Source organism: Eretmochelys imbricata, chromosome 18 (assembly GCF_965152235.1).
Source record: "Eretmochelys imbricata isolate rEreImb1 chromosome 18, rEreImb1.hap1, whole genome shotgun sequence".
NCBI lineage: Eukaryota > Metazoa > Chordata > Testudines > Cheloniidae > Eretmochelys > Eretmochelys imbricata.
Window position 1 is genome coordinate 13,161,272 of NC_135589.1, and position 26,194 is coordinate 13,187,465.

Genomic DNA, 26,194 nt, shown 5'->3' on the forward strand with positions numbered 1-26,194 from the left:
GCATTTTTCTTTCCAGCTTTTGCTGGTGCTCTCATGTTCTTTTGTTAAATAATTAATAATCATTACTGTCTGCTGTGCAGTGTGTATGTGCTGGTAATAATCTCAGAACCCATCATGTTTTCACCATTCCTGTTCCTGTCTGCAGCTTGGGTTTGCTCTTTGGAAGAGCTTTCATGTTAAGACCTTCATTAACTGGCAGTGGGGTACAGATTTCAGTAGCATTAGGCTTTGATGTCATTAAATAAACTACCAAAGGATGGGCCACTCATTTCATTGCTCTGACTATTTTTATGTAATTGAGATAAAATATAAAATAGAATAAAGATATATTTACTAAGTAACACTTAACCCTTTTCATCTCAATCATTTTATAAATGCTTAGACCCAGATCCTCAATTATTTCAATGGGAATTGGGCACCTAAATACCTTTGAGCACTGAGCCTTAACTCATTGTTCCTGCAACTCCTTTGTGTGGAAGGTAAGTAAGCAACTTGACCACAAAAGAAATCCATGTCAGAGCCAGTCTCAGAGTGTTAGAACTGAGATTTTTGTGTTCCAGTTTTGTGCTAATTTCTCTCATCAGTCAAAATCTCCATCCTACTTTTATTGAAAAAATATCAGTTAACAATTTTCATTAAACTATGCATCCCAGTGATAGACATCTTTTGTAGCGCTAAAGGATTCTGTCATTCTGGTGCATGAACAGTTGCACATGAACTCCTTCAGTAGTCTGTTAGTAGTTTAAGCTTGTGCCATATTTATTTGGAAACATAATTTTCCCAAGGCATGAGATTTGACTTTTGACTTTATGTCGTAGCTGCTTCAGAATGTCTCAAGGGCCATATGTGACTTCTTCCTAAAATTATAGGAGTTGAAGGTTGTGGCATCTGTGCTCATAAAAGCAATTTCTCATACATTTGCAAAAAAGACCTATTACTTGAATGTCACAATAATCTGGGCATTCTTAATATATCAGCTCCTTGGCAGGGTTAGAACATAGCTGGTTATGGTGTCTGTAATTTAGTCTTAGTGGAATGTGTTTTAATACTGGGCTGGAGATACTGTAATAGCTAAGGCCCCACCAGATTCATGGCCATGAAAAACATGCATGGACCATGAAATCTGGTCTTTTGTATGCTTTTACCCTATACTATACAGATTTTATGAGGGAGACCAGCATTTCTCAGTTGGGGGTTCTGACCCAAAAGGGAGTTGCAGGGGGGTGGCAAGGTTATTTTAGGGGGGTCACAGTATAGCCACCTTTACTTCTACGCTGTCATTAGAGCTGGGTGGCTGGAGAGCAGTGACTGGTGCCAGCTCTGAAGGCAATGCGCCCAGCTCTGAGGACAATGCCCCACCCGCAGCAGCACAGAAGTAAGCATGGCAATACCATGCCACCCTTACTGCTGCGCTGCTGCCTTCAGAGCTGGGTGGCTGGAGAGTGGCTGCTGCTGACTGAGGGCCCAGCTGTGCAGGCAGCAGGGCAGAAGTAAAGGTGGCAATCCCATGCCATGCCATGCCATGCCATGCCATCCTTACTTCTGTGCTGCTCCTGGCGGCAGCTCTGCCTTCAGAGCTGACCTACCAGCCATCAGCCACTGGCGTCCAGCTCTGAAGGCAACGCCGTTGCCAGCAGCAGCAGTGCAGAAGTCAGGGTAGCAGCACTGCAACCTCCCCCGCTACAATAACCTTGCGACCCCCGCACACACAACTCCTTTTTGGGTCACAACTCCCTATAATTAGAACACTGAAATGTCATATTTAAATAGCTGAAATAATGAAGTTAACAATTTTTAAAATCCCCTGACGGTGAAACTGACTAAAACGGACTGTGAATTTGGTAGGGCCCTCCTAATAGCACAGCCACATCCAGCTGCGTAGGATGGCTAGAGGGAAGGCGAGGATGAGTTCACCACATCGCCTGGCACTGCTTTATAATGTCAGAGTCTGATTCATAATATCTGTCCTAACAAGGTGGGCATCTAACTTCATACCAGGACTTGGACTTAGAGCCAACTCTGCTAACGGTACTAACCCTTCAGCAAGAAGCGTAAATGACAGTATCAGTGGATTCCTCACTGTGCTAGCAGCCTTGCAGTGAGCCTGTGTTTAGTCCACTCCTGTTCTTCCTCCCCTAAACCCCAGTTCTTACCCTTCTCCTCCCCACCGCTTTTGCCTCCCTTCCCTTTCTCAGAGGGACTCTTCCCTAGGTTTGTTGGCCACACCTCCTTCTCGCTGGCTCCTCCTGCTGAATCACTGACCACGCCCTTTGTCCTCCTTCTAGCCCCCCACCCCCTTCTCCGCCAGCTAGCCACCCCCCTACCTTTTAACTCCTCCCACTGGTTATTTGGCCACTCTCACCCCCACTCCTTTCTGCCCTCCCCTCTTCGTTTTAATCCCACTCCTTGTCCTCTGGATAGTCCCTATGCTGGGCTCCCCCTTCCCCCGGGTTTAAACTCATTTTGCCCCCCCCCCGCCCGTTACTTGGCCCCGCCCCTTGACTGTAGCTCCACCCCAAACGTGGCCACACCCCTTTCCACCTCTCTGGCCCCTCCCTTCTCTATGGCTCTAACTCCTCCTCCTATGTCACCATGGCCCCACCCCCAGGTTCGGAGGCCGCCCTCTGCCCCGCCCCCTCGGGTTGTGCCTGAGGCGCCGCCGCTGCCCTGGGCGCTGGGACGCGGCGGGTCCCTCCCCCGGAGCCGCCCAGGCGCCTCCCTCGCTGGGCCGCCGCGGTGAGTCACGACGGAGGAGGCGGCCGCTCGCGCTCGCTTTCTCTCTGCCGCGGCTCCGGATCAGGCCCCCGCGCCTGCCGCCGCCGCCCGTCCCGCCGGGAGCCCGCCGCCCCTTCGCCTGCCTCGGGCCGCTCTGGCCCCGCACCCAGGTGAGCACCGCGGGCCCGGGGCCCCGCTCCCGCCCGCCCTTTGTTCCCGGGGCTCGGGCTGCTGTAACAAAGGGAGCTGGGCCGGGAGCCGCTTGGTGTGAGGGAGCCTGGGGGCCAGCCCCCCCTGTCCCGGGCCTCTCTGCCAGACCCGTCAGCCCCCACCCGGGTCCCGCTCCGCCTGGCCTCCTCAGCTCCAGCCCCCCGCACTGCGTCCTCCCCTTCCTGGGGCCTTCTCGCTGCCCCAGGGCTGCCCCAGGCCCCCTCCTGGGGCTGCTCCGCTCCTCACCCAGGGCGCCTCTCCGCTTCCCCGCTCGCTGCCTCCTGCTCTAGGGCTCTCCCGGGTCCCTCCACCCCTTTCTCGGGGCTCCCCGCTAGGCTCCAGGCCCTCCCCAGCGGGGCCCCGAATCCCCCCTGCGCTCTGCTCTCGGGGCACCCGGACCCGCCCTTCCCGAGGCTGGTCTCAGCGCCGGTCCCAAGGACATTCCTCTGCAGAGTGCCCCCGTCCGCTTGGTCCTGCCTTACCTGCTCTGAATCTCTGCCCTCCTCCATCCCCTCGCCTCGCTACTCTGCCCCACGCAACCCTTCCCCCCCTGAAGATGCTGATTTCAGACTGACTCCTCACGGGTTCCGCCCCTAGCCAGAGCTGCCTGCCGAGGTAGTCACAGTCCTAAACTAATGATGAAGATGACACTTCGCTTTCGGTCAGGTCGTATAGCCGATAGCTACTGTCTTCAGCGTGCTCTGTAGCCTTTTACTTCCCCTTCTTTCTCTCCTTCTGCTGGTGGTGCAAAAAATCTCAACTCCTGCTGTGGAAGTTGGGTAACAGCATGTGATTTCTGTCTGCCTTGAGTCCAAGTGGTTTTAGGCATTCATGGCTTTTAAACCCCGACTAGTAATGGATACTTAGTCACCACAGTCTTTTAAAATAGGTATGGTATTTTGCTTCACTTCCTGACTGCTATGTTGTGTTTCTGTGCACTATTAAACAGCTGTTAGGTCCTACCCCAGAAGTGACTGCATTTCTGTGGCAGGTGAGGTAATTCCCACATAAAGCTGATTAATGTGCTTTAAAATCTTCAGATGACAGGTGAGGAATACAATTTTAATAAACAGAGCACTTAAGCTCACAGCAGTGTATTCCATGCAATCTGTTCATGTGTACAGTATGCCTTATAAAAGTTACACCCAGCTTCATAGCTGTTAGAGACAAATACAGGTAATTTAGATTGAATGGCATACAGGTAGAAGAAATGTGAAGAGCCTCATTATGAGGCTCCAGGAAGTATTTAATAGAGATTGAGATGGAATTTAGTTGTAGATAATGTCTGTATAACCTTGAATCTAAATAGATGTGCTCTTGATCATTTCTGTTAAAGTAACATATAATTGCAGGGTGCACAATGTCAGGGCAGCATTAGGCCTGAGCCAGTGATGCAGTTGCAGTAGGGTTCTGTGCGTCCAGGGGCGTCTGTTGTTGTACCACATGCATGCAACTGGACTCCCAGCACCATCTATTCTGCTTCCACTCTTCAGCAGATACTTCATTCCCCAGTTTCCAGCTCCCCAGTTGAATACTGAGAATAAAGGTGGACATCTGTTGGCTCACAATATATTTTTTTTCTTCACTTTGATGGCAGACAGCTGCTTGTGACAGGGACAATGAATGATACTCCGTAGATCAAATCTTTGTCAGAGGCCAGGGAGAGAGGTATGTCAGTAGCTGAAATACTGTTTCTGCCCTGGGAAATGGATAAGAAATTAGTTTGGGCTCTGCTTACCATCTAAACGTACTTTATAAATACGCTTCTGGTACACTCTGAGGAAAGGTAAAAGCCATGTCATTTTGTGGTCTGTATAGGTACTCTCTTGTGGGGGAGAAGAATAGAATAGTTTGCTCTTTTGTGGAGGGTCTTTTTGAGGATTTCTGAGCTCTTGACAAACTCATTAAATAAGTTTTATAGCTCTCATATATCTCTTTCTTACAAATGGAGTAAGTGTGCAAAAACTAAGGCACAAAGAAGTTGAGCTAATCAGGCTAAATCATAGGTTCAAAAATCTGCAGGATTACTGGCTTTGAATCCAGTACTGTAGAAAGTTAGACAGCTACTGTCCTGTTATACCCAAACAGCTATCTTTTCTGATAAATATTGAGGGGAGCACAATTGTGTGTGTAAAGTAAAAATTACCTTTAGGTAGCCTACTAAACTACTATGTTGTGCATTAATTTCCCTAGCTTTGGTATTTTATTGCCAGTGTCTGACATGAAGTGTATATTGTCAAGTATTGGATGTGCATCACTATATTTTAGTGTAAATCCACATACTTTAAAAATAGAAATATTGAGAGATGTGTATGTATAAAACTTTTTAATACTATACCTTTACATAAACAGACTTACCCTGTTATCAGCCACAAAGCTAGCTCCCTATTCTCATCCTGTCTTTTGCCTCTGCCACATGGGCATAGATGGAACACAGTAACGGATGTGCTGTAGAAACACTGGAATGACTTCATGATGCTATTAGCAGGAAAAAGTGTTTGCTCTTTGATATTATTTGCAGCATTTTTGTAAAAATTAGTAGATTCCACAGTATAACTGTAGCGTTTGTATGTGTGGATTTATGCGCTCTTTCAGTTGATGTAAGCACGTGTTAATTGGATAAATCTAAGCAGAGCTTTCAAGAATTAAAAAATAGATCATAAAGTGGCAATGAGAGAGAGGGAGCTGTAAGTGAGTTAACTGAATATATATAAGTTGGCCATTTGAAGTGCTTCAGTCCTCATAACAACTATTGTGAAATAAACTACTTAAAAATGTAGTGCAATTAAAATACAAATTTTGGCAAAATCCTGAAAATGCCTCAAAGTGAGCAGAGACTGAGATTTCCAATGGAAACCCATTCAATATTCTGGGGATGGCCCCTACAACATTAACATGAATCATGTTTGTCATCTTCCTGGACACGTAATTATTATTTATTTGTTATTGAAGTTGCACCGAGAAGCCCTAGTCATAGACCAGGAATCCATTGCGCTAGGAGCTGTACAAACACAGAATAAAAAATACAGTCCCTGCTGCCAAAAAGGAGAATGGAGCAATTCTAGCTGATAGTGATGCGTGTGCTTTTTGACCTCACCCAGAAGGGAGAGGAGTGTATAATGGCAAATATAATGTCCATCAGGGGTTTGCAAATACACAGTTATTCATATAAAATATTAAAGAATGTTAGGTGCATAGGGAACAACTTGTGTAAAATAAATTGGTCGTGGCTATTTGCTATGAAATGCTGTTGAGTTGCTAACCTCTCTAAAAAGAAAAGGAGTACTTGTGGCACCTTAGAGACTAACCAGTTTATCTGAGCATAAGCTTTCGTGAGCTACAGCTCATGAAAGCTTATGCTCAAATAAACTGGTTAGTCTCTAAGGTGCTACAAGTACTCCTTTTCTTTTTGCGAATACAGGCTAACAAGGCTGCTACTCTGTAACCTCTCTAAAGTTTCATTATCATCTGGAATTAGAACCTTTCTGTAAAATGTAAATCTATTCAATTTTTTAAAATGTTTTAATTTATACATCCAGTATTTTAACAGAAAGCAGCCATCTTCATAGACTGACCTAGTTTGCGATGCCAGAAATACAGTTCAGCATTGAGTGCATATGGGAGGCAAGAACTTTCAAAAACCACTGTTGAATTTATTTAGAAAAAAATTCATTACAGCTTTCCTCATAACAACCTTGATATCTCCTGAAAATTTCCCATTCATTCAGATGCTGACTTGCAATTCCTCTGTTGCAAACTGTTATCAGATTGGATTTCCAGCTGAGAGGTATCAGTAAAATAGCAGCTATCACTGACACACCAGCACCAGTCATGTAGTTGAAATGCTGAAACAGTGACTGGTCCTTGTATAATTATTTTGAAAAATATTTTAAAAATAGTAGAATCCTTATGGTTATCCTGAATGTTTATATAATGGGGAGTCAATAGAAGAGGGAGATGTGCAGGAAATTGGTTAGAAATAGGTGTTCGGACAGTGAAAGTGTTGGGTAATGGAGATATTTCTGTATTTACAAATGTAATATTTTAAATACTAAAACTAATCAGTAATGATTTTAATTTTGAAGTATTGTCCACTATGGCATGCTCCTCTGGAATGCTATCTGTGGCTGAATAGGCCTACCATAAACCACAAAGACTGAAACACATAATAAATAGAGGCTTACAAGAGATGAAAACAATATTTAACATTTAATAGTTTCTTCCTGTCTCTTGCCACCCCCCCACAAGATAATTAAACTAATCAAGATCCATCCTTTGACCCCAAGTATCATGCAGAGTGCGCTTTACAAAGAAATATATATATAAAGATTTTGTACTGTTTAAGATATTATCTAATAATCTTATACCTTAACTTACATATTACATGAGAACTATACATTCTTCATATTTAAGGAACCAATTTTGGAAACCCATTATAAATGGCCTTGTCTGTGTCTCTTACAAAACTTTGAGACTATGCTCTATTTTCTGTCTTTTCAGTTTAAGAATTTTGATTTGCTGAGATATGAAGTGTGTTCATTAATTTCAGCCCTGATCCAAGAAAGCATGTTTAACTTTAAGTATGTGCATAGTATCATTTAAGCTAATTGAGCTACTTGTGTGCTTAAGTTAACCACCTGCTTAGGGTTTATGTAGTATTTACAGGTTAAGAGAAAGCAAGGACCAGAAACAATTTTCCTCGGTAATTTTATAGAGCAAGCACTGCTGAGGAGCTGGGATTAACTCTGGGTCTGTGTTGGCCAAAGAAATATCAGATAGTGTTGCATATTGCGTACTGCAGAGAATTAAAAATGAAGATTCCCTTTGTTCTGTTCCTTGCTCTGCATTTGACTTCCGATGTGAAGAGTTGGACAAATGCTGAAAATACTTTGAATATCAGTTTGAATTTTTAAGCTAGTTTAAGTATTTGATTTTTTTGTGCCTCATCTGCATTCACTTTCTGTGAATATTCTAGAAAAATGTCATGAACATGAATGCTCGCAAAAAACTGATTTTAAAACTAATGACTGGAAGCAGATTTTGTATTGAAAAACTAATGCATAGTATAAATTGTGAATTTCAGATTTTCATTTGACTATTTAAAATTCTCTTGGGTTGTTACATAAGTCACCAGTCAGAAAAGAAATAATAAAACTTGTCTTGTGTAAGTAGCCAACATCACTAAACATTAAAAATTTGCATGGGCTCTTTGCAGATTTGCAGTCCAAGAGTTACTTTTAAGAAAGTCTTCATTTTCTCAATTTGTTAGAGGATAATTAATGGAAAATGAAAAATCTGACATATTTTTTTTCTATTTATCTGCTGAGCTCTGTTTGTGACCGTAGGTAAGTCAAGCTGAGTCACACAGAGCTTTTTTCTCTTTCTATAAAATAATAAACTACCCTGTAAGAATGTTGTGAGATTTAATTAGTTTTAATACTGCCTCTGCACTCATAAGGCCTGATTCAAAGTCCACTGAAATACTTGAGTCTTTTCATTAACTTTATGGGCCTGATCCAAAGCTCACTAGTGTTTTTCGTTAGAGTACATGGGCCTTGTGTACAGTATGCTATGGAAACATGACCTAAATTTTTTCAGTAAGCTCTCTCCAGTGCTGCAAACTGAAAATACTGCAACAGCATCAAGTAAACAATAAGTGGAGGTCTTTAATTAAAATATGAAAGAATAATACCACCAGCACAATATTCTTTGGTATTTAATATATAAATTTAATTTTAGGTGGTCCCTCAATTATCAATGAGACAAATTTTGTCTTGAATGCTGATAACTTAATCGCAAATTGCGGAGGAGTGGGGGTGGGGTTGTACAGCTAGTCATGGGAGGCTGTTTGAGACTGTGATTAAATACTATAGTTGGATGCTTCTGCTAAAATGTCTTTTAGTGATACAGATTCTAAAAATATATTCATTGTCTTATAAGTATTGACACAGATTTAGATGAGTTGGGAGTGTTCATATCTCTGAGCTGCTTTTTTTTGCTGTCAGCAGATTCTGGAAACTACTCATCAGTCTATGTAGGATTCACATTTGGAAGATTTTCCTTCAGTCATGGAAGCTAGAGATTTTTTTATTTTTTTTAAATGAAAACTTAACCAGTGCCCCAAAACTTACAGTAATGTATTGATTTAGCATTAAATTTCACAGCAACTGAAATGCTTGGGGCCCTGATTACACATTAGTTTACTCTGAACTGTAGCAGATTTTTCTTGTATAATAGTCTCTCCACCAAAAACAAAACAGTATGTGTTATCTAACCATTATGCGTAGGGTTTTAAATTCTACCTAAAATATTGAACCTGTAATGCTGAAAAAACTTAGCTTTTGACCCTAACTATATCATTTCTGAGGGACAGATTATAAAGTTGATAACTTTCTTAATGGTTATAACTAATGCAGTAACATCCATCTAGTTTTTCCCTTCAGCTGGGAATTTCACTTCTAGAGATGGTTTGTAATTATGCTAAATTGTTTGGGATATGCAAAAAGCCTGCTAGAATCTCATTGGATTTTCCCCCTTATGTGATATAGTTACACTGTAACAGTTGATCAGTAAAACCTCTTAAACAATACCTAATTTTAGAGCTCAAAACAAATCTTATTAAACACTTGCAAAAATATCTGCCTTATATCAAGTGTGTTGGTTAATGGTCCCAGGGTTTCTGAAACACTTATAATTACTGATGTATAATGGCATTTTGGTTAAGCTGCTTACATTGGTTAATTAGGGTATGTACTCTAGGGTCTGTATCCCTCTTCTTTGCTGTGGATTAGGGATGCAATCTATCTGGTAAATGCTCTGGGCCTCTGATATATAGAGGCATCTGAAGCCATCAGTCTTCTTGAAAAGTGTTTAGTGTTAATACCTGAATAAATCAAACTTTCAGGACAGTGGAGCATGGAGTCCCATATGCAGTACAGTCTAGTTATTTTCTTTACTGCTGTGAGTATATTCTCAGCGTTTTACTGGCCTGTCTTTCTCCCACTCTCCACTGACTGAAAGTTTGTAGGAGTTATTTCTTTACAGCCCATATGTTAATAGGTTTTTCTGCTTAGGGGAAAATTCTGTTGTCAAACTAATGAGTTCATTGAGATTATTTCACAGTTTAGTGCTAATATAACTAACTTTTCACATACAAGACCGTGTCAAGGAAGGAAATTGCATCCCTGCTTCCTGAGAAACAGGGAGCCCCTTGAGGGCAAGATTTCCTTCCCTGCAATCCCACCTTCTATCAGAAACTCTTATATTGCATAAAATTACAACAAGTGAAAAACTACAGCTGGTAAAACATCTGCATCAAAACCAATATGTAATTAAGTGTTTGTGTTTTGAATTTGTGGATGGTAGAAGTCCTACTTGTGAAAAGGATGACAAGGAATCAAATCCCTTTCTTCTCCACCTCTTCCCTTCCCCCCACAAAATCCCTTTGAAAACTGGGCTAGTTCATTTAATGATCTAATAAACAAAATGGAAAGTCTGAGGCTGTTTCTGCTGCTTTTTTAACAGAAGCTTCAAAGAGAGTAAGAAGGCAGGAAAATTGCTTGCATAAACTAACTGGCATTAACAGAGACCAATTTATAACATGCAGGAAGAATATTTCATATGGAGTACATTCTTGGTAAGATCCTTGGAGCAGGGAACTGTTTTGCATAGAGCAAAGTGTGATGTTAGTGCTATCCAAATAACAAGGCGGTATAATTGGTCTATGCTGCAACTGGCTACAACACATTCCCCTGTAATATAAATGGGCTAAGGAAATCATTAAATTGTTGTAGATTTTGGTTTTAAACAAAAACAACTGAAAAACACACTTTAAGTTTAGTTGGCTTTAAAAATATACATTGATGAAAACAAAAAGTAGTCCTTTCTGAAGGGATTTTAACCCTCATTCACTTCCTGGCCATGTATGGGAAGCAGCACAGGAAGCATTGTGTATATTGTACATGTGCTCCAAACATACTGATTGGGCAGGAGTGAATAAGTGATGCCTACATCATCACTCTAAGCCGACTTTGTCACCCTTTGAGGCCAGAAAACTGTTAATTGTTTTTGTCCATTGTTAAACACCCAATTTCCACAGAGAGCATTTGTTAGCATTTGAGACACACACTAAAACTTATATAGTATTGCTAATAAAACAGGAAATTGATCACCTGTCTAATGGTTATCCAATTCTAATAACTAGCTGTTATATACAGAAATAACGATTATAGGTAAATAGGCCAGTTATCTCCTCTAAAAGAGGTGTTGTACCTTAAACATAAACAGGGTTCTCAGTAAAAGTATATGTTCTAGAACAGGGGTTCTCAAATTTCATTGCATCGCGACCCCTTCTGACAACAAAAAGTACTACATGACCTCATGACGGGGGACCAAAGCTTGAGCCCACCCGAGCCCTACCAGCTTGGGCAGGAGGGACGGGGGGGGCAAAGCCCAAGCCCTGGGGTGCGGAAGGCCAAGTCCAAAGGTTTCAGCCCCAGGTGTGGGGCCTGAAAACTGAGCCCTGCCACCCATGGCTGAAGCCCTCTAACTTTGGCCTCGGACAGTGGGGCTCAGTCTTTGGCCCCAGGTGATAGGGCTTGGGCTTCATCTTCAGCCCCAGGCCCCAGCAAGTCTAACACCAGCGCTGGTGACCCCATTAAAAAGGGGTTGTGACCCACTTTGGGGTCCCAACCCACAGTTTGAGAACCCCTTTTCTAGAATTACCATTGTTACCCATCAGCGTAAATTGCAGGGCAGCACAGGTCATATTTTTCCATTAAAAATATCTTCAATATGCTGAGCATCTGCAGAAAGATACTTTGGTGACTAGCACCACAGAAATACCGATAAGTAAAAGGGTGCTTCAGTAAGTGATATAGACTAGGAGATAAGTATTTCCAGTACACGTTAATTATAGTGTGTCTAGTTAAATATAACAGTAGTGTGCACTCAAAATGGGGAGAAGAAAGTGTGATCACCATCCAAAGGCAGTTTGACTCCAAATATAGTTGTTACAATTTTGGGGTTTTAGTCCCATTCTTGCAAATATTTGTACAATTACAAATTACTGCTGCTCTAATTGCCCACAGGAACTTATTGGATTTCTGCCTGTTCTGTTTTTTCAGATTGTTCTGCAATGGTTTGTCATTTGAACTGTTTTGTTTTTAGTGTAATTTATGTTTTAGATTTTGTCTTCATTTCAATATAAAATAAAATACTATTTCAGCCACCAGTAAGACTGAGTCAGAACAATATGTAATCATTTTTAAATCTAAATAAAAATGTAATTGTGAATAATGTCCACTTGGCTTGAAATCTAGAACTGAACATACAAAATAATACTAGACTAGTTTTCCATTAGTGCAGTCTTGAGTGCTGATGATTTCTTCCTAGTTCCCCTTCTGGCAAGTAAAGAATAGCCTAATGGAGCTGGAAATCACCATTCATACATACCTATTTCAAGTCCTGTAGTATACTTTGACACACATGTGTGGTAGGCTTGTTTTGATTAAACTCATTGTGAAAAAACTTACATTTTACTTCTTACTCAATAAGTCTGTAGAGTGGTCTAGCAAATTGTCAATTTGTCCATTGCCACAATGGGCCAATTCTTTATCACTAGGTCTACTGTGTGGAGTTTAAGTATTGACATCATGTGAATGGTGGTTGCTATTGCCTGGTGCTCTGGCTTCTATATAATAAATAGCAGCCTCATGCATATAGACTGGATTTTTCTGAAGAAAAGGTTCATAAGCCTTTAGGCATAAGATCCTGGGTTGTTTTTTACTGCTTTGAGTCTCGCACTTACTAGCTCTTGTAAAGCCTCAAGTGAAAGATCCTCTCCTTGAAATGTGAGAGAATTCAGTCACAAAGATGACTAAGTTCATCATGAGTTATATGACCACGGTAGTCAGTTTTGATCTCCGTATGAAAATTCTTCCTTTAGCACCTGAATCAGTTCCTGAAATATGTTCCCTAAGATGACTGCCAAATAATTAGTACCCCAAAATACATGGGTGGATACATCCAAAGGAGCTTACAGTTGCCTCAAGGGCATCAGCAAGAACTTGAAGTAGGTGTCCTCTTTTGGGACTTGAGTAATAAAGTTGTGAAAAAATTATTTCACATTAAAGTCAAACTTTAAAGACCGGGATCTTTGAGATCCTGAAAAGCCAGCACAAGGTTCTTTGATGGAGTGCACAACGACTGTGGAGTGACTTGTGGTTTGCAGTTTGAAACCTTTTTTCTCAAAGAGCAGTGGGAAATTATGGGGGTTGAAGTGGGTCACAAAAGGAGATTTAGTTTTATCAACCTTTTTTGAAGAATGAAACAATAAGAAAACTGGATTTCAAGAGTTTACAAGAGTAAGGTAACTATGGGCTTCAATATGTTAAGTCTGGTCCCTTGAGAGATAAAGAGAAGGGGCATCTTAACTGGATACAACCAAAGTTCTGGGGTACTTCTTATTTTTTGTACATTCTGTATCGTTTCTGCTAGGTATCTGTCTTCCTATCCTACATCTTTGTACTGTTTCATATAAAACCATGAATCATCTAACGTTCTTGCAAGAAGTTCTGTTATTTGGCAGAGATGAAGGTTCTTTCCAGCTTCTAACAAACAATTACTAAATTGTCATGAGAAATGAGTCCTAACGACATCTTATTTTTCAGTCTTTCATAGAATCATAGCCCTGGTCTATACTAGGACTTTAGGTCGAATTTAGCAGCGTTAAATCGATGTAAACCTGCACCCGTCCACACGATGAAGCCCTTTATTTCGACTTAAAGGGCTCTTAAAATCGATTTCCTTACTCCACCCTGACAAGTGGATTAGCGCTTAAATCGGCCTTGCTGGGTTGAATTTGGGGTACTGTGGACCCAATTCGACGGTATTGACCTCCGGGAGCTATCCCAGAGTGCTCCATTGTGACTGCTCTGGACAGCACTCTCAGCTCAGATGCACGATTGTTTGCCGTTGCTCTGACGCAGGGGCGACTGACGACACAGCTTACAGGGTTGGCTTACAGGGAGTTAAAATCAACAAAGGGGGTGGCTTTACATCAAGGAGTATTTCAGGCAGGACTTCATGGAGGGTTCCAATAAGAAATGGTGCACCTAAGTTATTGTTCTTGTTGGAACAAGGAGGTTAGTCTGGCCTCTGATTGATACATGGCTAGATTTACCTCGCTACATCTTCTCTGTGAGTGACTGCAGTGTGACCTAGAGGAATGAGTCCCCTAGACAGGGGGCGGGGAGGGTTTGCAAATGAGTACAAAACAAATCTGGTCTATTTGTTGTTTTGATACACTCCATCTATCTTTTACATCTTTGGCTGGCAGCAGACGGTGCAGAAGGACTGCATGCCGTCCACATCTCATGGCTGCTCGGCAGAAGATGGTACAATAGGACTGCTAGCCATCCTCATCTCTTGCCTGCCCGGCAGAAGATGATGCAATAGGACTGCTAGCAATCCGTATCGCCTGCCTACTCACCGTAAGATGGTTCAATAGGACTGACTGCAGGACTAAAGAGAATGACCTGATCAGGTCACTCCAAATTTAGTCCCTGCGCCCATGTCCGCCCAGGCACTCCTGATCGACCTCACACAGGCGACCAGGAGCACTTCGGACATGACGATGACGGCTACTAGTCCTATTGCACCGTCTGCTGCCACAAGGCAATGGGTTGCTGCTGCTGTGTAGCAATGCAGTACCGTGTCTGCTAGCACCCAGGAGACATACGGTGACGGTGAGCTGAGCGGGCTCCATGCTTGCCGTGGTATGGCGTCTGCACAGGTAACTCAGGAAAAAAGGCGCGAAACGATTGTCTGCCCTTGTTTTCACGGAGGGAGGGAGGGAACGGGGGCCTGACGATATGTACCCAGAACCACCCGCGACAATGTTTTAGCTCCATCAGGCATTGGGATCTCAACCCAGAATTCCAATGGGCAGCGGAGACTGCGGGAACTGTGGGATAGCTACCCACAGTGCAAGGCTCCGGAAGTCGACTCTAGCCTCGGTACTGTGGAAGCACTCCGCCGAGTTAATGCGCTTAATGCACTTAGAGCATTTTCTGTGGGGACACACACACTCGAATATATAAAACCGATTTCTAAAAAAACGACTTCTATAAATTCGACCTAATTTCGTAGTGTAGACATACCCACAGAGATGTAGGGCTGGAAGGGACCTTGAGAATGCGTCATGCCTGCCTGCCTGCCCCCCCGCCCCCAATGATGTGGCAGGGCCAAATAAATCTAGACCATCCCTGACAGGTGTTTGTCTAATCCGTTTTTTAAAATCCCCAATGATGGGGATTCCTCCATCTCCCCTGGAAGCCTTATACTCTTATAGTTAAATTTTTTCCTAACATCTAACATAAATCTTCTGTGCTGCAGATTACGCCCCTTACTTGTCCTACATGGGCATGGAGAGCAATTGATCACTGTCCTCTTTTATAACAGCCCTTAACATATTTAAAGACTGAGCAGGGATCTGATAAGTCGTCTTTTCTCAAGATTAAACATGCCCAGTTTTTTTATCTTTCCTCAGAGGTCAGGTTTTCTAAATCTTTTATCATTTTTGTTGCTGTCCTGTGGACTCTCCAATTTGTCCATGTTTCCTAAAGTGTGGCTCCCAGAACTGGACACAGTACTCCAGCTGAGGTCTAACTAGTGCCGAGTAGAGTGGGACAATCAGCTCGTGTCTTACATATGACAATCCTGTTAACATACTCCAGAATATTAGCTTTCTGAGGTACTAGTTTTATAGACTTCTTATTTCTAAATTAGTATGTCTTGGTTTGTTTCATTTTGAGTTAATATGATGATAGTATCTGTTAACTTGGGCATTAGTTGAAAAATGTAAATCTACTTTAATGCTTGTACAAAATGCTTGTACTTTAATTCACTCCCAGAATACATGCTTTTAAGTGCCTAATTCCTTTTGTTATTTTCAGCATACCTTTAGAGATCCTACCAAGACTTGGCTAGTGTGTAGTAAAAAAGAATAAATAATTTGCTTTCTTACAGTGCAGAAATGTTTATATACATATTGACAGGAAAATGTATATAATCCTAAATACAGATAAATGCATAATATTTTTGCAACCACTGTCCCCCCTTCCATCCTATTGTTTGCTGTCACTTCCTTCATCTTTTCTAAAACTGTTTTGCTTGTACATTTTTCAAGGGGGCTACTATCTCTCTTTTCTAATCTGTCTGTAAAGCCACTAGTTCACTTGATGATGTAAAAAGAATTATAATATTAAGTGGAGTTATATAACAGGTATATCTTATTTACTCACTAAAGCTTTAAATGCTGTGGTCACCAAGGGCAGGCCTACACTAGAAGGGCTACATTGGTGCAGCTGCAGCGCGTCTGGTGAAGACGCTCTGGGCTGACAGGAGAGTGCTCTCCCATCAGAATAATAACTCCACCTCCACGAGAGGTGGAAGCTATGTCTGCGAGAGAATGCTCTCCCTCTGACGCTTAGTGCCAGTGTGGATGGTGTTTAAGTCACTCAGAGAGGTGTCTTTTTCTAATGTAAGTTAGATTGACTTAAGTGGTAGTGTAGATCTGCCCTGAGACTGGCGAATCTCATGTAACTGCCCATTCTTTTGTGTACTCTGATTCCTATACTTTTATCCTAGGAACTTGTTTTTCCCCCTTTCTTAAGGGATTGAGGATATTTACGTAGTGATCCACAGAAAGGACCCCCCCATAGAATGTTCTTTTGCTGCTTAATGTATAATAATTTTTACAGATGTAACTCTTTCTCCAATGTGCTACTGGTCATTAAGATGAGCAGCTTTCCATTATTGTATTTTTGGACAATTTCCTGTTTTGAAGGTTTGGAGCTTTGTTATAGATATGTGGTGGAGTGTTTGACAATCTGTAGAAGACACTAGCTGTTGAAATGGCTGATATAATATTCCATTATCAGCTGTTAAAGGTCATCTTGACTACAGTAATGTCTTCTATTTTATATTATTTCTTCAGAATTGCATTGGTTTGGTGACTCTAGGATTCTATAGTCTTTCTTGCAACTTTTTCAGTTATGTTTTTTTTTTTTCAGTTGGTTATCTTTTAAGAGGTAAATGTGGTTTAGGTCTGGTGTACATTACAGACCTATAACTGCATTTCTCAGGGATGTGAAAAATCCACATCCCTGAGCGACATAATTATTCCAACGGAATCATAGGATATCAGGGTTGGAAGGGATCTCAGAAGGTCATCTAGTCCAACCCCCTGCTCGAAGCAAGACCAATCCCCTTTTTTTATTTTTTTGCCCCAGATCCCTAAATGGCCCACTCAAGGATTGAACTCTCAACCCTGAGTTGAGCAGGCCAGTGTTCAAACCAGTGAGCTATCCCTCCCCTACACTGCCAAAGTGTAGACAGCACTGTGTTTAAAGGACAGCTTCTCTGATAGATGTAGCTACCATGAACTGGGGAGGTAGATTAACTAATCCGACGGGAGAGCTCTCACTCGTGGGCATAGAGCGTCTTCGTTAAAGAGCTACAGCAGTGCAGATGCGCCGATGCAGCATTTTAATTGTAGATTTGCTCCTAAATGTGAATATTTTGTTTTGAATGTGTATGAAAATAAGCTTTTGCTAAAGGATTTTTTCTAGTTTTAAAAAACATTTTAAATTAGGGACGTTATCAAACTTGTAGAGAGATTTGAATATCATTTCAGATATGTAATGTTGTAACTTTAAGGCACAACAAGGCTGAGTACTTTTTCTGGAATTAAAAGTTGCCTTAAAAAAAAAAAGAATTATCTAAAAATATATGCTGTCTCATTTACCTTTATGAGGCATACAAGATACTCTACTTCATATGTTGTTAGTGTGATATTCTAAAAATCTAATCCAAAACATGGTTTATGTATGCCTAGATCATCAGACAATGAAGTGTAGCTGTAGCTCTCAAAAGCTTATGCTCAAATAAATTTTTTAGTCTCTAAGGTGCCACAAGTCCTCCTGTTCTTTTTATAGTGATATAGATATACAGATAAGTTGGAAGTTACCATACAAAGTGTCCGCAAAAAGAAAAGGAGTACTTGTGGCACCTTAGAGACTAACCAATTTATTTGAGCATGAGCTTTCGTGAGCTACAGCTCACTTCATCAGATACATCTGTGTATCTGATGAAGTGAGCTGTAGCTCACGAAAGCTCATGCTCAAATAAATTGGTTAGTCTCTAAGGTGCCACAAGTACTCCTTTTCTTTTTGCGAATACAGACTAACACGGCTGTTACTCTGAAACCATACAAAGTGTGAGAGGCTAATTAGTTAAGATGAGCTATTATCAGCAGGAGAAAAAAACTTTTGTAGTGATAATCAAGATGGCCCATTTAGACAGTTGACAAGAAGGTGTGAGGATACTTAACTTAAGGAAATAAAAAAGGAGTACTTGTGGCACCTTAGAGACTCATGAAAGCTTATGCTCAAATAAATTGGTCTCTGAGGTGCCACAAGTACTTCTTTTCTTTTTGCGAATACAGACTAACACGGCTGCTACTCTGAAACTTAAGGAAATAGATTCAATATGTGTAATAACCCAGCCACTCCCAGTCTCTATTCAAACCCAAGTTAATGGTATCTAGTTTGCATATTAATTCAAGCTCAGCAGTTTCTCATTGGAGTCTGTTTTTGAAGCTTTTCTGTTGCAAAATGTCCACCCTTAAATCTTTTACTGAGTGGCTAGAGAGGTTGAAGTGTTCTCCTACCGGTTTTTGAATGTTGTTATTCCTGATGTCAGATGTGTCCATTTATTCTTTTGCGTAGAGACTGTCCGGTTTGGCCAACGTACATGGCAGATGGGCATTGCTGGCACATGATAGCATATATCACATTGGTAGACGTGCAGGTGAAGAAGCCCCTGATGGCGTGGCTAATGTGATTAGGTCCTATGATGGTGTCACTTGAATAAATACGTGGACAGAGTTGGCATCGGGCTTTGTTGCAAGGATAGGTTCCTGGGTTAGTGTTTTTGTTTTGTGGTGTGTGGTTGCTGGTGAGTATTTGCTTCAGGTTGGGGGGCTGTCTGTAAGCGAGGACTGGTCTGTCTCCCAAGATCTGTGAGAGTGATGGGTCGTCCTTCATGATAGGTTGTAGATCATTGATGATGTGCTGGAGAGGTTTTAGTTGGGGGCTGAAGGTGATGGCTAGTGGCGTTCTGTTATTTTCTTTGTTGGGCCTGTCCTGTAGTAGGTGACTTCTGGGTACTCTTCTGGCTCTGTCATCTGTTTTTTCACTTCAGCAGGTGGGTATTGTAGTTTTAAGTGTGCTTGATAGAGATCTTGTAAGTGTTTGTCTCTGTCTGAGAGAGTGGAGCAAAGGTTAAAGGGACTTCATGTTGGTTGGTAACTTATATTTGCATAGTTCATGTGAAACCTGCGGAAGCGAGGTTTGTTGAAGATACCTCGTCATTTGAACTTTTATTGTCCTCTTCCTTTAATTTAGGTCATTAGATTGAAAGATGTCTTCATATAGATCCAGCAAGGATCGAAGAGAAAAATACTTTTTGTAACTGAACAAGCTCCCTTTGGGTTTTTATTTGTTGGAAACTATTGGAAAAATGCAACTGTCTAAAGGAAACTGTGAATCTACAACTTAAGTTTCAGAGGTTTCAGAGTAACAGATGAAGTGAGCTGTAGCTCACGACAGCTTATGCTCAAATAAATTGGTTAGTCTCTAAGGTGCCACAAGTACTCCTTTTCTTTAAGTTTTAGAGATTCCCATATGACTGACATTAATACTTTACATTATTAAAATTGAACAAGTAAAACTTACTTTAGACCATTATTTTTGTGGGCAGTTTACTCCTTGCCTTTTGGTCAGCCTGCACTATTCTAATAGTGAAATTGAACAAACTTTTACTCTTATGCATAAGTACAATGTTGGTGTTTGGATATACATCATTGCATTGGAATACTTCTCTGAAAGAAGAATGGGGAAAAAAGAACCTTAGACTTCTATTAAGATTTGTATTAAAAACAAATATGCTTTTCAATCTAAAATTTTGTGGGTTTTAGTTGGGTGTCACATTCATGCAGAACCTAGAAATGAATTGGAGGGTTGTAGTTTTGATTCTTTTCTTGGATACAAAGTAGCTGCTTATTAACATACTGTTTGTGACACAGAACTATAGTGTTACTGAAGACAGAACCAGAATGCTCTTGAACCCTGCATGTGATATTACCCAGTAGAGAAGCACCCTCCAGGGTTTGTGATGAGAATGACTTCCCTACCCCACTCTGAATTTTGAGGTAGAATGGGCAGAGTTGACGGAATCATGATACAAAGGAAAAGCTTTCAGTAACTGTTGTAATTGCTCTTTAATTTGAGGCAAGACCACTCTCAGTGGCAAGATTCACTTTACCTGAGGGGTTGTTCTTGTAGGTTTAGAGATGAAAAAAATATTTTAATAAACCAAGTTTGTGTCTGGGCAGCCTGATTCTTCCCTTCTCCCCCAACAACTCAGGATCAAAGACTTGCTTCTGAGTAGCACAGGGGCTTCAGGAGTTACTCTGCAATTTACTGCCTTCCGTCTCCACTCTGTGGAGCACCAGCAACAAAAGGGAGTTAATGCTGCTTGCTGCAGTATACTGTCCTTCCAAGCAGGAGTATGCTATGGAGAACAGTTGCTCCCCCACCTGTTGCTCCTATTTTAGCCCCCAAAACCAGTATGGCGTAACTCTCATGGAGCTCCAGCAGAAAAGGTTCTGTGGTGTTGCTAGGAGGGAGAGCATGTTGTGGAGCCAGTATTTGCTGCTTTCCATGGCTCCTTTTTGGCCTCCCTTGCATTTGGAAGTGAACGGGCGACTGTAATGTTTAATTTCTTCCCTGTACTTCCAGGATAGGGTCTCCTTTTTTTATTAGCTGTTTCTACGCTAGCAAATTCTGAAAACGTTGTATTTTCACTACTGTAGATCTGCTGGTGATAGCAACCATGGGATCACTAGTGTAGATAGTAAAGATATCTTTACCATTGCAGAGGGGGGTTTCTTTACATGGTAGTTAACAATGCCTAATTCCAGTCTACATTAGCATCTCAGTGATACTGCTTAAGAAGGATAGTAACTTTTTACTGTTTAGGTGCACCCTCTATAGTCAAGACTTCAGTTCGGTCCTGCTCACTCCCACCTCAAATTTACAGGCTGCTAGACTGGGTCCAGTAGCTTTACTCTGTCACTTTCTTCCCCTCTTTGGGTGGTTGAGGAAGGTACTTTTTTCTTTCTCTTGGGACAGAGACAGCACATGCACATAGATTGGTTTGGTATGGAGACAGTGGGGATCAGAACTTGGATGGCAGGCTGCCTCTGCTTTGCCCAGTGCACATGTTGGGCCTTGCAGGACAGAAAGCGTTCCTGTGATCCTCACTCTGCCTCATGTATTCACTCTGTACTTCAGGCAGAATGAGGAATGTAGTACTGAAGTGAAGGGCAGTTATGCATTTGTCCACTGGCCAACTTTATTTGCCATTTGGGAGAGGGTGAGAACATTTTCAAGCTTGAAACTGTTGCTTTGGCAAAACTGTGCAGGCGGCCTTAGATGTAGCCTTCAGATCTTCCTCATTTATTATTCTGTTTTGTGCATCATATTAAAAATAAATGAGAAGTAACTGTCACTCCCTGCGAGTGCCAAACAAGCTTTATGCTTTCCAGAAGAAATTAGATGCACAGCTTTGTGAAAGTGTTCACTGTGTTTCAGACTAAAATTGCTATTGAAATAATTGGACTTAGTTTCCTTCTTGTAAGAGGTACTGGCTGATGGCATTGGAGAATGAAGACCTTTGTTTAGCCACAGAGTAGATACAACATGGGCATTCGAAATGAAAGTTTTTCCATTTGCCTTGGGAGCCTCTCACCCTGACCTAGAGAGAACATCTCCAGGTGTGACAAGGCAGTTCATTCTTGATGGCCCATCCAGTTCTTGGCACCTCAGCTGTGACTGCTACTGAGGATTTCAGTGGCGGTCATTTCTGGGATGTGGACACTTGATCACTAGGAACTGGGTTGAGAATCCAATCTAACTTCACGTATGCCAGCGAACATGTCAGGTCCTCGCTGTGATTTCATATAACTCTGAATTCAGTTCTAACCTAGATGTCAAAGGCTCAATCTAGGCTTGGAAGGTTTAGATTTTTATCTTTATGAAATTAATTGAAAAAGACAATTTTCAATTATCTTGTACATTTTTATATTTATTATTTCACTAGCAGGGAAAAATATTTTGTGTTGAAGATATCATTTTAATAAAAAGTAGTCAAGAACAATAACTGATTCAGAAGTGTAGATTTGATTTTCATCACATTTTGTATACAGAAAACAATCCCCCCTTATTAACCTTTCCACCCCCAAAATAGTTTAGAATGTTTTCTTTTTTTTTTCTTTGCTTTTGGGGTGAAGGGGGATATGGGCAATTACCCCCACTAATTAGATATTAATCCTTCCAAATCTATCTTTATCCCATTCAATCCTTTGAGCTGCCTAGTCCCCGGTTAAGTTTGATTAGACATCAGGGCTCCTGTGGTACAATATACGAAACAGTCCATGTTTATCTGTCTGCATGTCTTCCGAAGAGATGTTAGAAACCCTGCTTAAAATATTAACTTTACAGAGTACTGTTTTTGATGTGTGGTATGAAAATATCTGGCAAAAATAAGAAAAGCAAACTAAGCTACTGTGTTTAACCAATAAATATTCGGGTCCAGAAGTGCAGTGACCAAAGTTTAATTGTGATTAGTGGGGTGTGAACTTATTGTTGGTGTGTGTGTTTTTGATGCTGATAAAGTATCAGCACTGCTACTAAACTCCCAAGGTGCTGCAACCTGGTGCATAATATCTCAGACTCCTGATTTCAATTTGCAGTTTTTATTATGTTGTCACAATTCAGTGATATTGCTAATGTTTTTCTGATTTAAAATGTGTTTCTCCTTTCAACCAGTGTGATTTTGTTGTTCAGTTGAAAACTTTATTTGATCTAGCTTTATTTACTGGGAAGTATTATGATCCAACTAATAAGGTGTGAGGGAGACAATTGGTACTATTTCCAGTTCTGCTGTGGACTTGGGCTGTGACCTCAGGTGCATCATTTTGCTTTACTTTTGTTTTACTAACTGTAAAACAAATTGCTCACCTGTGTGAAAAACACTTGAGATTTATGGGTGTAAAGCACTTTATGAAAGTGGCATTATTTGATAGAGAACTGTCCTCTGGAGAGGACAATAAAGGGATGGGATGAATTCCAGATGCCTAGAAAATGTTGGCATGGGAAGAGTTTCCATTCTGTCATCTGGTCCTGCTAACCAACCTGAACTCTGCATTGTGGAATCTGTCAGACATGAAGTGTAGAATAAAAGGCCCAGCATAACCTTAACTGTTAAGTCTTTTTGGAAACATATGAGTAAGCTTGGGGGTAGAGGAATTTTGAGTGTAAACCAGAAAAATGGCTGTATGCTCTTCCACATTCTATCAGCAATGAAATTCAATGCATTTGGTTACTCTTATCCACACCTGCAGTAGCATAAAGTAAGAATGAGGCTTTGGATAGATCTTTCAGCCAAAGAGAAATTTAGAAGCTTGCCTTAAAAGTGATGTTGACTGGCAAGAGAAGCTCTGAACAGCTGTTTTCAGTACCTGTGAAATCGCAGAGATGCTTCTGTGGAGGGGGATGAACCTAGATGAACCCCCACAGTATGTAATCTGTTAACTGAAGCAGTTGTCATATGATTATAGACCTACCCATAGGGTCAAGTAATTAGAATGGACTTTGAGCAAAATGCACAGCCTTCTGACCTTTCCTAGTCTGCACGTCCACTGACCCACAACTCCCACAAAAAACGTAAAATAGCATAGTTCTGAGCTAGTATTCTTAATTGAACCAGATAATTACCCAACCTCAAGAATGCCCCTGGGATAGATCATTGTGGAGCACATGGATCTACTGGGACATTTAAGATGGTGAGCAAAGCTACGTGCCCTGATGGTAGCTCAGCTGTTCCTCAGCTGTTTTGCTGAGCGTGTTCTCTCATATTTTGGACCTCAGTTGTCATCTTCCCTCCCACCCCCAAAATATCCTGTTGCAGAATATTTTTAGATCATATTTCTTAGGGTCCATTAAAGATGAACATTCGGGATTCTTAGTTTAAAAAATATGTGAGAGGCAGCATTGCCCAGTGGTTAGAGCAGGGACTTAGGGTATCTTGGTTCTATTTGTGGCTCTACCATGAGTTGCTATGTGATCTTGGACCAGTTAGTGGACGTCTTGGGACTTAGTGTCTTCACCCCACCTCTTAAAGGACAGTGAAATCCCAGTTTGTTTATTCCAGTTACCCTGTGCCCTTTGTAGCAGAAGTAGTGATTATTTACAGAGTACTTACCCCAGCCTCTCTAGCTCAGCGGTTCTCAGTCTGTGGGTCAGGACCCCATTTAAATGGGGTCACCAGGGCTGGCATTAGACTTACTAGGGACCGAAGCCTGAATCCCACTGCCTCGGGCCGAAGCCTGAGCCCCACCGTCTGGGGCTGAAGCTCAAGGGCTTCAGGGATTCAGCTTCAATCCTGCATGGAGGCTACAGGCCCCCTGCTTGGGGCTGAAGCCTTTGGGTTTAAACTTTGGACCCCCCTCCCCCCCCCCCCCCCCACCTGGTGCACCTTGGGTTTCGGCTTTGGCTCCTCTGCTCTCCCGCCCAGGGTGGTGGGGTCAGCAGTCTCAGCCTTTTGTCCCCTCTCCTGGGATCATGTAGTAATTTTTGTTGCCAGAAGGCGTTCAGGGTGCAATAAAGTTTGAGAACCCCTGTCCGGAGTGGAAAAGTGAAACTAACCAGGATTGCATCACTTGTACAGTGCTGCTGCTTCTGAGTACACTTGTTCTGAAAGCTGGTCTCCATGGTTAAACTCTTCTGTCTAACTGTGCTGTAATTTTTATCCAGACCAAATTTCAATCTGCAGTTAAGTTCAGGTGGGATTTGTAGTTTGTGAGATACAACATTTTCCTGGCCAGGAAAATGTTATGTCTTTTCTCTGAGTTACTTGATAATGGATTATTTGATAAATGGAGCTTATATGCATAGACAGATTTACCATTAAAATGCCAGACCCTTCCAAAAAGCTATAAATAATGGCAGTGTGAGAGTGCTATTGTTGGCTGTTAATAGAAATTAGTGCACTTCAGAAGTGGTTAGTTCCTGTGCTTTCATCTTTTTTTGAAGGAAGGAGTTCCCACAGTTCCATGTGTATGTAATGATGGAGGGTGTGATGCCTTTGAAGTCTATAAAAATGAAAAGAGCAATTAGTTACTGTAAATGGTTCTGTTGTCAGTGCTGTAGGTGATCGGTCATTGGGATGTATTGCATTTTAGGGGGTTAGAAAAGTGGGAACTAATGAGTGAAGGAGAAAGGTAAGGCTTAAATAGTCCTTTCATAACAGACATTTTCTCTCTTCTGGAGAGGCGCAATGAATGTCTTTTAAAGCAGTTGGTATAGCTCCTCCACTCTCAGCTCTTCCTAGGAGGGGCCACTGTAGAGTGCTGTGGGTGAAGCTTGCAGTTATTGCAGACCTGGTCTCTCTTGGACAAAGTTGGTGTAATTGTTCAGGAGATCTCAGGCATTCCAGGCGTAACCCTCTCCCAGCATGGAATGGTGCAGGGCACTGACTGGGAGAAACTCTGAGCTACTCCAATTTTGCCTTCACCTCCTGATTGAAAATAACAAGTGTATCTCTACACTTAACCAAGAGCCCTGGTCTCCATGCTGGAGGTTTCATTTCAGTGGGTAGTGCAGGTGTGTACAAATTGGCTCTTCTAATCAGAGGGTTTTAATTAAAACCTGGCCCTTTGTATGGTAATGATGATTGAGATGCTTCAAGTTGTGGAGCTGTCCTGAACAGAAGCTGTTCACACTGTTTTGCCATATTATGTGAAAGGTTCGATGACCAGTAATCTCACTTGAGCTAGCCCTGATGTGTTTGAACTCTGGTGACCAGCGATTGTCGCTTAGGGAACCTACTCAACCTCTAGTTCCTAATGGTAATTATAAAATAGGTTTAGAAATACCCACATCTTGATCAATCAAATAATGTAATCCATATGTGACAAGCCAATGTTTAAAGTTTCTTTTTGAAACATTAATTACGCTGCAAAAGAAGCAAGCATTTTTAATTAATCATTCAAATGCCATATGCATAATTGAAAACATAAATTTTGGCCATAAGCACTATATTTTCTACTCCACCTTGAATTTTTAAGTGATGAATCATGCTT

General features: G+C 41.6%; 1 protein-coding gene across 3 annotated transcripts in view; it reads left to right on the forward strand.

Moving 5' to 3' along the window:
• The first annotated feature begins 2,641 nt into the window (after nt 1-2,641).
• CTNNBIP1 (catenin beta interacting protein 1) overlaps nt 2,642-26,194 on the forward strand; it is a 61,918-nt gene continuing 38,365 nt past the window's right edge. Inside the window, exons 1-2 of one of the 3 annotated variants that reach the window (XM_077837377.1) lie at nt 2,662-2,885; nt 4,523-4,593. The gene's annotated coding sequence lies outside the window, so the exon portion shown is untranslated. Of the gene's footprint in view, nt 2,886-4,522; nt 4,594-26,194 lie in introns of all 3 variants that reach the window. The other 2 variants (XM_077837378.1, XM_077837376.1) reach the window with 2 other exon arrangements.